We start from the raw sequence: 15,910 nt of genomic DNA, 5'->3' as shown, positions 1-15,910 counted from the left end.
CAGCACTGACCAAATGTATGTACATGTTTCCAGCAGTTTTCCAGCAGTTCATGGTTTTGAAGCTGTATAGACCAAAAGGACATATGTACCTGTTTAATTTTTTTCATTTAATACAATATGTGAAATAATAAAATACAATATGTGAAATAATAAAATATGTGAAATCTAATCTACTAAATATTTTTTTCCAAAATGAAGATTATTTTTATGAATGGATGATGTTAAATGGGCTCCCTAAAGTGCACTCATTATGTCATAGTAAAAAAAAAAAAAAGTATGCATGTAGAAATTATGATTTTTCATTTACATACTCTATGGACTTTTGGGTAGGTTACCGCTGAAATGGTAGGCTTCCGTTTCAGCAGTTACCTACCCAAAACTCCACAGTGATGGCTTCTGCCCCCCGACCACTTAAATTAATTAAATCAGTAGTAGTGTTGCAGTTCTCGAGAGCGGTCTTCACACTCCCGCACCTGTGGCCTCTTCTCTCTAACAAGGGGGCGTAACCCCACGCTGCTTCAAAACAGACATTGACGTCCCCAAAGTCACCCCTCTGGCAATAACAGACAACTTAAAAAACCTTCACTGGAGTTGGGTTTCATTTGCAGAAACAAGAAGAAGAAAAATCATCTTTCAAATAAATGCTACCCTTTACATACAGACATAGAGCCAGCACATTTAATCAATAATTGTGTCCAAGCCCTCAGTATAAGTTTGTGGTTCAAAGGCATGTTAGCCTAAAAGCAAAATAATTAAAACTTTATAATGCTGATAACAATTTATGTTCTAGTTTACAATGCAAATATGGCTCAAGCTAGAGTCCTCACTGACTTTCAATCTAAACTGCTGATATTAGCTTAAAGAGGTAACTGCTTTTTGGCTTTTCACCCCAAAAGTAAAAAGAGTTATAAACCTTTTTAGTGCATGTACTAGGTTTGCAAAGTGAAAAAGTCCAGCCCAAAGGGAGTTCCCGTCTCCCACAGAAAACTCTGCTCTGAACTGCCTGAAAACAGCTCGTTTGTTGTCAGCCGCTTCCCTTTTATCCCTGTGACGACACACTAAAATGCGCATCATAATGCTTGCTGAGCGACTAGTCCGACACGCCCTCAAAAACACTGGTGGAAAAACACACTGAGCTTCAGCACACAGTGACAAGACGCTCGCCTGCTGCCTCTCCTCTCCCTTCCAAACACGCCCTCCAGGCAGTCGATGGACATAAAGTTGTTCCTGTGATGTAGAGACAGAGCTCAGTTAAAACTTTATGGATGAAAGATGCTTTTGTTACAGATTAATAACTCACCACTCTGAAACTCTCGCTCCAGTCCATGTTGCCAAGCTGGTAAGTGCAACTGAACGAAGCCGTGTTTACCGGCTTGTCACGACCCGCCCTTCTCTGCTTCTGATTGGCTAGTAGTCCTTAACTAGGAACTGCGCATGTGCAACTCCCAACAAAGATCTTGTAGAGGCAAGATGTATCACTCCATAGCTAAAACGAAGCCTTCAACACAGGGTGAAAAGAGGAGCTGCAGCAATGTGCAGTATGACACATGAGTCGTGTTTTTTGAAAATGAAACCACATAAACCTGTTCTGGCACAACCCCTAAATAAGATTTTGAACCTGAAAATGAGCATAATATGACTACTTTAAACCATTCTTTAACTGCTAGTTGTGCCCACTTTTCTTTTGAAATAAATTAAGTAGCAGTTGTTTTCCTTCACTTTTCTTTTTTTCTTTTCATTTTTGGTACCTTGATTTCCGTTATGGGCATGTTGATGCTCCAGCTTCAGCAGTCACTCTGCTTGATTAGCCCATTCAGAAATGAATCTTAGGGCAGGGCGGACTAAACCATTTAGCATCTGGGGGGATACAAAGTTCAGTATCTCAACCAAGTATGTGGGAAAATTTCACTACTGTTACTACAAAACTAATCACAATTGTAAAACAGCCAGTCTCATTCAAAACTTGCCATTTTGCATTCATTTGGATTGTAAACATCTCTCACCACAAAACCATTGATTCAAAATAGAGGTTTCTCATGAATTGTCATGAGAACATGTGGTGTAATCACCAAAACAAAACATACTGATATCTTTTACCAAGGAATCCTATAACAATTCAAGGTCAAGGTCAAGGTGTCTTTATTAGTACCCGAGGGTAAAATTTTTGTGCAGACAGGAGACTTTCGGCAATCCATACATCAAAACATCAAAACAAACAATAAGCATAAAACATTATAAAATATCCAAGGCATAAAACTAGCACAAAACATAAAAACAATACAAGACAAATGTTTCAAATCACCTTAGAAGTGCTGAAAGCAGAATGCTACAGTACTGTAAAACACAGATTACAGTTTTCACATTAGGCAATAAACTTACATTACCCAACATTTGCAGAATCTATCATTTCCATAATATCTATCCTATATGTAAGTCGAGTCAAGATCAAGTTGTGATCAATGAAGACATTCTCTATAATCGTATGGGACAAATTTATTTTTATTTTTCGAATATAATATTACAAAATGTCTACTCTCTATGATGAAATGTACACAGTTAAAGTAAATAAAACAAATAATAATATTTAGCACACATTACATTAATTTGAATCAAGCCTGTCTTGAGCATTTGGCCATACATTCTTGTCTACATTACAATGAATCTTGTCATTGTTCGTGCACCTAAAGAAAAACCTTTTGGCATGTCGAATCCATGCTTGACATTGGTCTACACCTCATCCGTGACCTGAGGGACAATGGGGTGTAATGGGTTTGGTAATCATAGACCTTCCACCTCCATGCTGAAAAAAACTTCATCAATAGGATTGAGGCATGAGAATATGGGGGCAGGTAGAGGACCACGAATCGGGGGTTGGGCGGAAACCATGCTTGAACCACCTCTGCACGGTGAAAAGAGACGTTGTCCCACAAAGCGTGTGGGAAGATGACCACTTCACCTTCACAAAACGGCTTGATTTCATTCAGAAACTAAATGAGATTTGCTGTGTTGTAGGAGCCAAGTAATGGCCTACGTCCTGCCACACCTTCTTCAGAGATAGCTGCACACAGGAGATGTTTCCTCCACATTGTCGGGGCACCTGGACAGTCGTCCGTTGGCCAATGAGGTTCCACCACAGCGACGAGTTTTGGTCAGATTACAGCCAGCTTCATCAACAAAATATATATAATAAATATATTTTCATTAGTTCTTTTTACAGTGTAGTAATAATATACATCAGTAGGCTTTGCATCAAATAGTAACATTAATACAGTATATAGTGCTGTAGCTGAATAATTATGACATTTTTTATTTAAATCTCGATGCCATTTGAAACCTAATCCCCAACACCTTCTTCTGACCTGCCTATTGGGTGTGTCCTCTGTTAACCTTCTTAATTCTGCCTCAGTTTCTTTCAGGGTTTTTTAAAATTATTATTTAGGCTGAGTATCAATCTCATAATCCCCTAAATAGCTTTTTCATTACTGTGAGTTGCAGTATGATGGTGACTTGCCCTGCTTATGTATTTATCTTCTTTGGTTGCTGCTCTTAGACTCTCACCCTGACTCTTTTACACCTTTTTCTGTTCTTTCTGTTATCATTGGGTTTATGTTGTTGTTTTTTTTGTTGATCATGTCTCCCTCAAGTTATGCTGATTTTCTAGTAAGTTTCTCTCTCGTTCATAGGATAATTCTTTGATCTTTTTTTGCCACCAGTGGGTGCTGTGGCCTTCTGCCATGAGCTTTTGTGGAGCAGCCAGTCTTCCCTGTCCTCTCAAATCAGCCATTTTCTCTTAAACATTCTAGTTATTGCTATGATTTTTCCTATTGTCTCTGTATTATATATGATTAAGGCACTTCATACTGATAAAGGTAAGGTGATTTACATTCCCATCAGTTCAGATCACAGGCAGTTCCTTGGGTTTGCCTTTCAGGGCAGGGCCTACGAGTACAACGGCATCCCTTTTGGTCTGTCCCTGTCACGTTCACAAAATGCATGGTTTGCTGCACTTTTCCTCTGTGGCCGAAGGGCATTTAACTATGTTCAACTATCTGAACGACTGGCTGGTGTGTGCTCTATCAGAGTTTCTGGCACAAAGCCACACAGAAACTGTGTTGGCACACCTGGCTGCTCTCAGGTTTCGTTTGAAAGCAGTAAAGAGCCGCCTGGCTGTCTCTTGTTATGTCTCTGTTTTGGTCGATGCCGAGTGCTCGCCCATGAGTTTGAGCACGGGCAGGAGCATGCGCTTGGAAACATGGTTGCTACCTGAAACCTCACCGCTAGAGGTCACTGAAAACGGCCCCTTAAAGCATAAGGCTGGTGTTATTCCAGGGCCAGGGTTGGTAGATTAAATTGGTGCATACATTTTGAAAATTTTCTGCACCAATTTATGGTTTATCTAAAAGGAAACACAAAATTCAGGTGCCAATATTCAGGTGACAATTCAAAAAATAAAAAAATTATAGAATATAATGCAGTAAGGTTCTCAGGCATTCTGTAGCTATTGCTTTTAAATATGTTTTCTCCTGTAGATCAACTTTTCTAATTTAATAAAATCCCTGCTGAGTCAGTACACATGCTTAGCCTTCCCTCCTCTTTTGAGTCTCTGCTTGGGGAAATAACCTCTTTAAATACATGGCACCTTTTGACCTCAGTGATAAATTAATTAATTTTAATTCAGTAAAATAATAAAAATAAAGTCCAGTAATAAATTCCTGGACTTTAATAGCTCCTGTGTTTCAGCAGGTTTTCTGCTCATGTTCAAAACAGAAACGATTGCGATCGAAATATTATGAGACCAACATCATCATTTAATGAGAATTGATAATATTTTTAATTCTACCTGCCCTATTTCCTACTCTGTTGTGCATTACATTATTGCTCCAAAAGGCTATCCCCTTTAGACCGACACAGTTTGGGACTGCGAGCTGCATATGAAACTGAAACCAACCAAAACACGTGTGATCAGGTAGAAATTTCACCAAAAATCCACACGTTAACTTCAGCAGCTCAAATAAAGTGCAGCTCAAAGTCCCAAACAGAGCAAGGATGCGCTTCAGTTTTTAGATTTTTATACTGCAAAACTCTACCAGTTACTCTACCAATATTCAATATTCCAGTATAGAGCCAAACCTACAGTCCGTCTGTCAATACTTTCTGACCTCCTGTCTGTGGCTCTCAGCTTCAATTGGCTCCTGCTGAGGATGTAAATCTATTCAGCTCACAAATATATAGTTTCATTTAAAAAAGTATGGCCTAAAACATCTACTGAGCAGCAGATTGACATTTGGTGCGTGGTAAGATCAAGTCATGTTTGGGTCTTTTCATGGAATTTGTTGAATAAAAACAGAATATTTACCAGACTTATTCTATAATGTTAGAAAATGTTGTACATGTAAAAATGACATAGCTTTGTGCTGATATTTTGTGGCAGTTAGTAGCCATGCTACCGCTGTGGCTTTGTGGTTGACAACGTTAGTCCCTCCATCACGATTACGATTACGATTATTTAACTTAACGTCTTCTGACGCAGAGAGTACAGAGAGGAAGGGGAGGGGCTGGCCCAGTGAGAGCTATAATTATGCCAGCCATTGTGTCATTATAGAAAATTAACCATTGGCCTATGTGGTCGTTAGAAATAAAAAAATATATATTGCCATGTTACTGGCCCCCAAGGTGCCTTGGCCAACCGGGGAAATGTTCACAGATGGCCTACTCAAATAATTTGTCAACATCACCAATACTGAATCTCACTCCTAATGAAATGGAAAAGTTTGCAGCCCCAGTGAAACAAACTTTCATTATGAACGTGTCTGAATAAAAAAATCCCCTTAACTATTACGTTAAACCAGACCGTCAAACGAGCAACTGTGTGAGTCAGGTAATGGATACGATACCTTGTAGTACAGCTCAACCAATCAGTAAGAAATGGAAGGACGGCATCAGTCACAGTGGGAGTGGTTACTTTTAATTTTGATAATTAAAGTACATTTAACTGATAATACTTCTGTACTTAACAAGTAGATCCGTACAAATATAGACTTTGGTATGTAATGGAGTCTTTGTACATTGCTGCATTGGTACTTTTACTTAAGTTAAGGATTTAAGTACTTCTTCTGTAAGTGATGCACAGACTGCAATAAAAAAAAACGTGACGTTTGGCCTTTATGGTGTCGACACTGTTTACTTGTTCATCTTTGTTCATAGGGAGCCTGAGGCTGTTTGACCAGTTCATTCCTGAGCAGGCAACAGGACTCCTCAGTGTCTCGGCCACAGGACACCTCAGTGTCTCGACAGCAAGACTCCTCAGTGTCTCGGTCTAGCTGTCAATGTAGATGGATGGAGATAAAAGGTGAATCAGTATCATTCAGCTGCTCTGTGTCACCTACAAGAATTCGATTTGTGGTGTATGTTTCCTTCATAACTTCATGATGAATCCTAGGGAAGAAATAAAATATGTGACTTTCAACTTCCGTGTGCAGGGTCCTACCCAACAAGATATAAAGCAGATAAAATTCCACCTCGTCCATCTACAACCTTAAAAGCTCAATAATATAATGTGTATAATAATATAAAGAATATGATTCTGCATATAGAGGACTTTTACTTTTGATGCCTTAATATGTTTAGGTAAAAATACTTCTGTATTTGAATGCAGGACTTGTAATACAGTATTTTACACTGCTATCAATAATTCTGCTTATTAAGAAGGGTTCTCCTTCTACTGGTGTGCAAATCTGAAAAAATAAAATCAAACATCATGTTGCTGACTTTTACTTAATTTTAATTTAAATGAACTGAAATCAAAAACTACCTTGGCGTGAGAGATCAGTCTAAATAGTGATGTCTAAGTAATGCTTGTGATATATGAGCAAAATACATGTCACACCTGTAAGGTGACAGGAGGTTAGTTACTAAAAGTAGTCAAGTAATGTAGCCTACTCTATTACAATTGTCCTTTATTCAAAATGCTAAGAAAGGTCAGCTGAATGTACCTCAATACCTCAGTATCAGTAGTTAAAGTAATGGTTACTGTAAGATGTCTCCTGAATCTGTCATTAGATTGTTAATACTGATGTATCTTTTTACACAGTCAGTTATTTTTTACTACTTTATAGAGTTAGCTATTTTTAACTACTTTACATACAGTTAACAAGTTTTAAGTACTATAAATGGGCTGTTTAACTACTTTATCTAATTTTTTCTACTTTATGAAGATAGATAGCTAGTTTTTTTACTACTTTATTTACAGTTAACGTATTTTAACTACTTTCTATCCAGCTAGCTAATTTTAACTAATTTATAAGCAGTTAACTAGTTTTAAGCTAGTTTTAGCTACTTTATATAACTAGTTATAACTACTTTATATACAGCAAGCTAGTTATAACTACTTTATATAGTTATCTAGTTTTTACTACTTTATATAGTTAGTTGTATTAGCTTTTAACAACTTTATGTACAGTTAACTAGTTTTACTTTAAATACAGTTAGCTAGTTTAACTACTTTATACAGTTCTCTAATTTATAGCAAGTTTTTCTGCCACTTTATTTACAGTTAACTTGCTTTAACTATATATACACAGCTTGCTAATTTTGACTAATTTATAAGCAGTTAACTAGTTTTAAGCTAGTTTTAGCTACTTTATATAACTAGTTATAACTACTTTAGTTATCTAGTTTTTACTACTTTATATAGTTAGTTGTATTAGCTTTTAACAACTTTAAGTACAGTTAACTAGTTGTACTTTAAATACAGTTAGCTAGTTTAACTACTTTATACAGTTCTCTAATTTATAGCAACTTTTTCTGCCACTTTATTTACAGTTAACTTGCTTTAACTATATATACAGAGCTAGCTAATTTTGACTCATTTATATACCGTTTTAACTACTTTATACAATTAGCTAGTTTTAACTACTTTATATACAGTTGAGTTTTCTAGTTTTTAGTACTTGATATACAGTTATATGTACGGCCCCTCCAAATACCAAATAAATCTGAGGGGTCATGTGATGATTAATGGGAGAGGAAGGAGATTGTTTTCTTTTTTTGTTTTTTTTCCCAGTCGACTTTTCGTTTTTCGACTTTTTCTGATCTTTGACTTAAAAAAAAAAAAAAAGTGGGTAATTTGACCTCTTTGGGACTCAATAATTCAGTTGTTGAAATGAAACCATGTGAGAAGTTCAGAGGGGAAATGTCTGGTGGAAGTGATAACAACTCAGAGACAGGCAAGGAGACACAACTAGATACAGATTTTTGTAAGAAGTCACAAGACAAAAGGTTTAATCTGTACCAATGCATAGTATTAAACTTGTCATGTTTGTTTTTAATGGAAAATCTAAAATGTTACTAGTTACGACAGGTGTTAAATGTCCAACATTTCCCTCTAAAGGGTGGTGCATTTGGAGTACAAAAATAAGATAGCATGTGATAGAAATACTCAGGTAAAGCACCACAATGTTGTGCTTAAGAACAGTACTTGGCTTAGAGATGGTGTCATGTTTGATGTACTGTGAAACAGCTGATAGGTGAGGTGTTGGGTGTGTCACTGGACAGGTAAATACAGAGAAAGGTGTCTTTGTGTTGCAAGTAGATCGATAGGGGGAGAAAGAGGGAGGGGAGAAGAAGGTTATTTATGCCGATGCAGGTGTGATGATATGGACTTTCAGTTATGGCTTTGTACAAAGTGATCTGTGTGGCGACTCTGCTGACTCTCCTGACACAAGGTAAGTACACACCTGAACCATTCCTGTTTGAGATCTAATGTAGTATGAGGAGGAAGATAAGTATGAGTAAAGGAAAAATCTCATAAAAGTGCAAATCCTTCATAGAAATGTTTTAGAATTTTTACAAAATTCTTTCAATAAAATGTACAAAACCAAAATGCTTAGTGTGTTCCATCACGCTGAAAATATACATGAATAAAATTAATGAAAATGATCACATCTAGGAGAACAGAAATGAATTAAATAAACACAACCATATATATTATTGAATGTTTAAAATTAAATCAATAGGCAAAGTGAGCAGTAACTGTAGACGTCAGATAAATGTACAGGAATAAAAACAGTTTTGCACTGAACTAATGGGTTCATTTAACCTAATTTACAACTTTGTTGCCAATAAATTTTCACTGTAATTGTCGGACATGTGACAATATAACTACTCTGCTGCCTTCTGGGAAGAGATATAGAAGTTTCTGCTGCTGCACCACCAGACTGCAGCCCCCCCCCCCCCCCCCAAGCCATCAGGCTCTTAAACTCTAATTCATCCTCAGCACTGCTCCAGTGATAATAGTTAATTTCTGTTTACCATTTTTCATAGTTGATTTTTTATTAATGTAAATTCTCTGCTATGACAAACAGGCAGTCTCTAGCCGTTTCTAGCTCAAACCTGTGAGAAGTGACATTATAACACCATATTTGAAAATGCATATAGGCTTGTGGGTCTCGGAGAATTCAACTGTACAGCCTCTAATTTTGTCCGTCACTATGAATCACAACATCCTACACTGTATCCACACCCTCAATAGCTTCACACAGTCAATCATGTTTTTAAGAGATTTGTTCATGACTTGGCTAAGAATTTGGCAATTTTTTGACTTGACAGGTAAGAAATCGAAAAGAAAATGTTTTACTTCAAATTTGATTTGCATGTGTGTTGTTTCTTAACCTCCCTGTTTAGTTTTCTGAACATCATGTGCAGCCTATTGGATGGCTTAAATGTTCTGTAGTCATTGCAAGACTGTGTGTGATGTGATTCTAATTTAGTTTCACCACAAAATGTTTATGGAGCTTTATCTACATACCCTATGTGATTTGTTCTTGTGACTGATGAGGCAGCATGAAGAAAGTATTGGTTGTTTAAAGTAAAATGGTTTAACATGAATGTGTTCCCCCCTTTTATATTCCTACATTCCCTATTCAAAGAGGTGTGGCATTAATTATTTAAAGGAATATGTGGTTTGCAGAACTAACTTGTGTGTTATGTGAAGATTTAGTCAATCTAATGAAAAGAGTGCATTCATTTTGCAACTTAAAGCCACCTTAGAAATTACATTAACATGAAGGTGACATGTGCATAGGATAAGTCACTTGAATGGGTATAGTTGTGTAATTTGATCCTAATTAGACCAAAAGGAAACTGTCCAATTCTGTTCAGTCTGTCCTTGTAGCAAGCAAATTTGTGGATTCAATCCAATAAAGTGAACTTTTCATTTCTATTCAGAAATATTGATTAGATAGAAGGATGGATCACAGAAACTTTAACCTGTTTTAAAGTGTTTTAGTTTTAGTGGCATCTAGTGGTGAGGGTTGCAAATTGCAACCAAAGGCTCAGTTACTGCTCATTCCTCTCTTTCCAAGCGTGTACTAGAAGCTACGCTCGGCGACACGCTCTGTCGGCTCTTGTGGTCCTTCATTTGTCCAAATTTCACTTCTCGTCTTACTTCTAACAAACCAGACTACTACTTCTTCCATGTAAGAAGACCTGCGGTGTATGTAGATGGAAATGGCCCATTCTAAGGTAAAAAAAACATAACGGTTCATTATGCAAGGTCTTTATACACCACTGGAAACATATTTATGGATATTATATTGCATTTCTGTCGTGAGATCCTCCTAAATGTTGCACACTGGACTTTTAAGGTGTACAGCTGATGGCTTTCAAGTTTAAATGGAGCCCAAAATGTCCTAATACATAAACGACAAAATAGTTTGTTTAAAAAATGCTTTCCGAAACGACACATTTGAGTGTTTCATGTACCAGTTCAGTGACTGGACCTTAACTATGTTGCGCAACTCACAAGACCTAAGTCACATGAAAAAAAAAAAACAGGAAACAGTCACATTTTGGTTAGGTTTAGGCAATGAAACAGCTGGATTGGGTTTGGGAAAACGCTGTGATTTGGGATAAAGAAATCAACTTAATTCATGTGACAGATTCAGTAACAGTATTTAACTTAAAACCAACTCAGTATAACTCAACATTTGCTTGGTGTTCCTCCCATGTAAAGGGGACACAGCAGTAAATGTGAATACAAAATTGTTATTTTTTGTTTGTTTTCTATTTTCAGAGTCTCACTCACAACTAAACGGTAAGTCAAAGTTTAAATTTTTAACTAGTGCTGGTGTGTAGTGTGTGCTGTCAACCCTGCATTGCTCACTGTGTTTTTTTGTCTCTCTCCTCAGTGTGTGGTCAACCTACGCTCAACACCAAGATTGTTGGAGGACAGGTGGCCTCTGCAGGAAAATGGCCCTGGCAGGTCAGTCTGCAAACCTATGGGTTCCACTTCTGTGGAGGATCCCTCATTAACAATCAATGGGTGCTGACTGCTGCTCACTGCTTCGCAAGGTAAGCACTGAGGGTAGGGCGATGACAAAGCAGCGGCTTTTAACAGCCTGTTTAAGGCAGTGGTTCCAAACACAGAGGGGTTGCAGGATAAATGTGAGTGGTCTCAAGATGATTGACAGTACTGGAAAGAAGAAAAGTCGCTCTAGGGCCCAAGGGCCCCTCTGGTGTGACAGGGACCCAGCCATTTCCTGGTTTAAGCAGCTATAATAGTTATTTTCATTATACCAATAGTAAAACAAAAATTGAGAGAACACTGTGACTCCATTACTCAATCACTGTACCTTTGAATCATTTAAATGGTTCCCTCAACCTAATCTCTATAAACAGATATCTGCATATGAATGAAGAATCTGTAGGATCTGGAAGAGTTCTGTTTGCAGCCCAAATAGTTTTGGCTAATCACATTTGAGCAGGCTTTGGTTGCATACAAACAGTATACAGTCCCTGTGAAGAGCAAAAGAGGTAGCACACATTGCCGTTAATGGATATATGGATAAATTGATATACTGTATGCTGGCCACACCAGAAGGACTGAAACAGTGGCCGTTGGTCCCAGAGGATAAATCATCGTCAGAAGATGGCCGCTGGGTTCCGAGATTGCCTGCAACCTAACAAGTTGTGTCCATTAATCAATCATACCATCCAATTAATACATTTGTCTTTGTTCCCTCTCCTTTTTGAGCTAAAACCATTTGGACTGAGATCCAGTGATAGACCCCACATTTGTATTATCTTTGACATTTATGCTGGGACGATTGTTTTGCTGTTAAAAAGAATTTACTTAAAGTGGACTTCGTGTCTGCTAAAGTGTTCTTGACTACATGTCATGTTTTTCATGTTTTTGCACTGTTTTGTTTCTCTTCTGATTACAGCACAGGCATAACCACACGCACTCTGACTGTGTCTCTGGGTCGCCAGACTCTACAGGGATCAAACCCCTATCAAGTGTCTCGGACAGTATCACAGATCATCATTCATCCCAGCTATAACGCCTACAGTAGTGACAACGACCTCTGCCTCCTGAAGCTCTCATCAACGGTGACGTTCACTACCTACATCCAGCCCGTCTGCCTGGCAGCCACAGGCAGCACCTTCTACAAAGGCACTGAAGCCTGGGTCACCGGCTGGGGCACCACTGGATCTGGAGGTGGGTCAGAAAGCACCTTGATTACATTTTCAGAGGTAGTGTGTCACGGCCTGGCAACGGTACCATTAATTTATTTACTCAAAATAAGGCAGTGAGGTATTGGCAGTGTAGTATGGTAATCAGTAAGTCAGTAGTGTCCACATGTTTGCATGGATGAAATTATGAGTGCAATGAAGTGTTAATAAAGAAAGCACAATAATGAGGAACAAGGACTAAAGGGAACTGCGTTTCCCTCCTCTCTATCTCCTAAAGTGCAACAGGTAGAATCTGCTTTACATAGGAAGAACACCGGGCCCCAGGTGGCTCCAACACATGTCGATGACAACAACCCCGCCTACTGACACCTACAACAGAACACACATGAACACTCAGCAACCTGATAGACACAAGGACTTCTCGGGGACGTCACAAGCGTGACTACAACGGTGGCAACAACTGTGTTTTCTCAGCAAAAATACTGCTTTACCCATCAAAAGCAGCATCAAAACCTTTCCATTAACTTCCTCTGTGTAGGGATACTTTTATCACAATCTGCCTAGGACATTAGCGAACAAACAGTTTTGTAAATAATTTATATTTTATTACACCCCACAATACAAACATGTTTGACAGAACAACGTAACGGTAATTGATCTTTTCTTGGAGCTTTGTGGTAAGCAGTTTATTTTGATGATGGCGCCAGGGGAAAGGTCATTAAAAGTGACATGTGGAGTTTTCTTTAACAAAGAAAGTTAATTTACATCAAGAGTTTATGAACATTAACAGTTTCTCACCAAAAACATTGTGTGTATCCTTCAGTCCCAGCAAATGTGTTGAATGTGTATTATTCATCATAAAACATTTGCAAAGCAGATTTTTAAACATTTTAAATTACGCATTGTTTAAAACCACGTTTGGTTGCTAGCATTCTTCTTCTTCATTGTCTTTGTCGGTGCATTTCTACACTAGGGGCCTAGATCAGTCTGCCAAAGCTCAGTATAGAGAGGACATCTCAGTCACTGTGCAGTTCCATCCTCACCACCAGACTGGCCTTCTTCACCAGCTTTCCCAGTTTGTTGACCGCAGGATGGTGCACACATTGAAGGACCTGAGCCTCCTCAGGAAGAACAGTCTGCCCTGTCCTTTTCTGTAGAGGGCCTGTGTGTTATCTGTCCAGTCCAGATGGATGTTTAGTTGCACCCCGAGGAATTTGTAGTTTTCCAGCATCTCTTCCCCCAAGAGAGACCAGACAGTCCTGAATTACCAGCAGTTGTCCCGACTCATGTCCTGTTTGTCCCAAACATTAGACTAAACAGGAGTTTTGATTAGTTATGGTCCAACCATCCATCAGCAACCGCTTATCCCGTCAACCACTTATCCTGTGCACAGGGTCGCAGCCTATATTATTATTAGACTATTATTATAGCCTAATAAAACATTAAATTCTGATCATTATGAAACATTATTTTGGTGTTGCCCACAGATGGTATTATTCCATCGGCTGCAGCAGCGACAGGGTATCATGAATATGGAGTTGTTATAGCTGCAAAGTAACACACGTGCTCCTTTCCCGCAAGGACAGGGGAAGTATAGCTGCAGGCAGCCACAGAGAAGGAGAAGTCTGATACCGGCGTTTGGCAGACAGATATAACAATGTCACTTGTGTTGTTTACTAAACTGAATTTGTGTGCCCTCAGTGCCCCTTCCTTACCCAGGAAACCTAATGGAAGTGCAGGTGCCGATTGTGGGGAACAGACAGTGCAACTGCAACTACAGAGTGGGCACAATCACAAGCAACATGATCTGCGCCGGGTTAAGTGCTGGAGGGAAGGACTCCTGTCAGGTGATCATTTTTACCTGGGTGTTTGTGTCAGATTTCACCTTCTGCAAGGAGTCCTTCTCCTAAATGTTTCTCTCATAAAGGGGGATTCAGGAGGTCCTCTGATGAGCAAGCAGGGCGGTCGCTGGATCCAGGAGGGAATTGTGAGTTTTGGAATAGGATGTGCCCTGCCTAATTTCCCAGGGTCTACACCCGAGTGTCTCAGTATCAGTCCTGGATCAACAGCCAGATCACCAGCAACCAGCCAGGCTTCTCACCTTCACGTCACTGGGACTGACGGTGACCTCAATGTCACCTGTCCTGGCCTGCCACTACTAAAAACCACAGGCTAATGTAAGTACATGCCAGGTCCAGACTTTGATTTTAACCCTACATTTCGGCCTACAGGCCTAGGTGTTCTTCTGCTCCAGGTGTCACAGCCTAACGGTGGATTGTCGAAGAATTTGCATCCTCTGTGGACCGATTGTTTCTGTAATCAAACTGTAATCAATCTAGGTTTGCAGGGAGACAGTTTTTGATATGCCGCATGACCAGCTGCTTGAAGCAGTTCATTAAGATGGGTGTTGTCGTTAAGGCAAGCTGGGTTTGGCTTCTTTGGGATTGGAACGATGGTAGTGCATTTAAGTCACCTGCGTACTGTTGCCATGCTGAGTGAGATGTTAAAAATGCCTGAAAAACGTCTTTCGGTTGCTCTGCATATTCCTTTAAGACACGTAAAGGAATGTTGTGGTCATGCTGCTTTGCGTTGGTTGACACTGGCAAAGACCGTTTTCAGTCCAGCTGCAAACAGCTGGAATACCTGGTCTCTGGACAATGGCAGGGGACTCTGTGTCTGGAAGGTGTTTTTGGCCTCAAAGCATGCATTAACATTGTTAGTTAATTTGGTAGAGAGGGGTCATTCTGGCATATCCCTGTCTTTTGTGAGGTGGCTGTTTTTGTGTATACAGCCTCTTTACTTCCTTGATCCCCTTGGTAAAACTAAGGGAAAAAAGAATAGTATTGTCTGTATTTCACAAAAAGTCTGACTTGAGCATATTGTCTTGCTGTTTGTTCAGTTTGATTCTGACGATCCAATGACGTGTGAGCAGGGTGGCACTTTCAAAATAACCCCGCCAACTCACCACCAGTCGACCACGAGTTGACTCATATTGGTCTACACCAAACTGAGCTGCTTTGAGGCCTGACGGCTCAGACAGTGGGGACTATCTCCAGCCTCCACCAACATCACCATCAACAACTCCACCTGTACAGCTGCCTTCAATATTCTCACCGTCAGTGGCAGCGCTCTGCTCACTCCCCATTCTTCTTCCATTTCCTCACCTTCTCTGTGTGTGAGATTCTGGACACCAGCTACTGTCTCCCTAAAATTAAGTGTGTAAAATTAAGAATTGTTGAAGCAGCACTGTAGCTAGCATTCCAGCATGTCATGGATTTGAAGCCAGGACCATAAGGATATCTGCATCTGTTTTATTATGATTCTCTGTTTTCAACACAATTACACAATATGTGAAATCAAATCTAAATAATCTTACAAACTACAGACTATTTTGATAAGCGATGTTAAATGGGATCCCCAAGTGACACTCATATGTTAT

The 15,910-nt window shown here is 39.2% G+C and overlaps 1 pseudogene; it reads left to right on the top strand.

Moving 5' to 3' along the window:
• The first annotated feature begins 8,668 nt into the window (after nt 1-8,668).
• LOC119915256 lies at nt 8,669-14,592 on the top strand (annotated as a pseudogene).
• Nucleotides 14,593-15,910: the final 1,318 nt, after the last annotated feature.

The sequence above is a fragment of the Micropterus salmoides genome, unplaced genomic scaffold, assembly GCF_014851395.1.
Source record: "Micropterus salmoides isolate LMB-PRFRI ecotype aquatic unplaced genomic scaffold, ASM1485139v1 Ms_hic_scaffold_2015, whole genome shotgun sequence".
Classification (NCBI taxonomy): Eukaryota; Metazoa; Chordata; class Actinopteri; order Centrarchiformes; family Centrarchidae; genus Micropterus; species Micropterus salmoides.
This window is presented reverse-complemented; position numbering and strand designations above follow the sequence as displayed.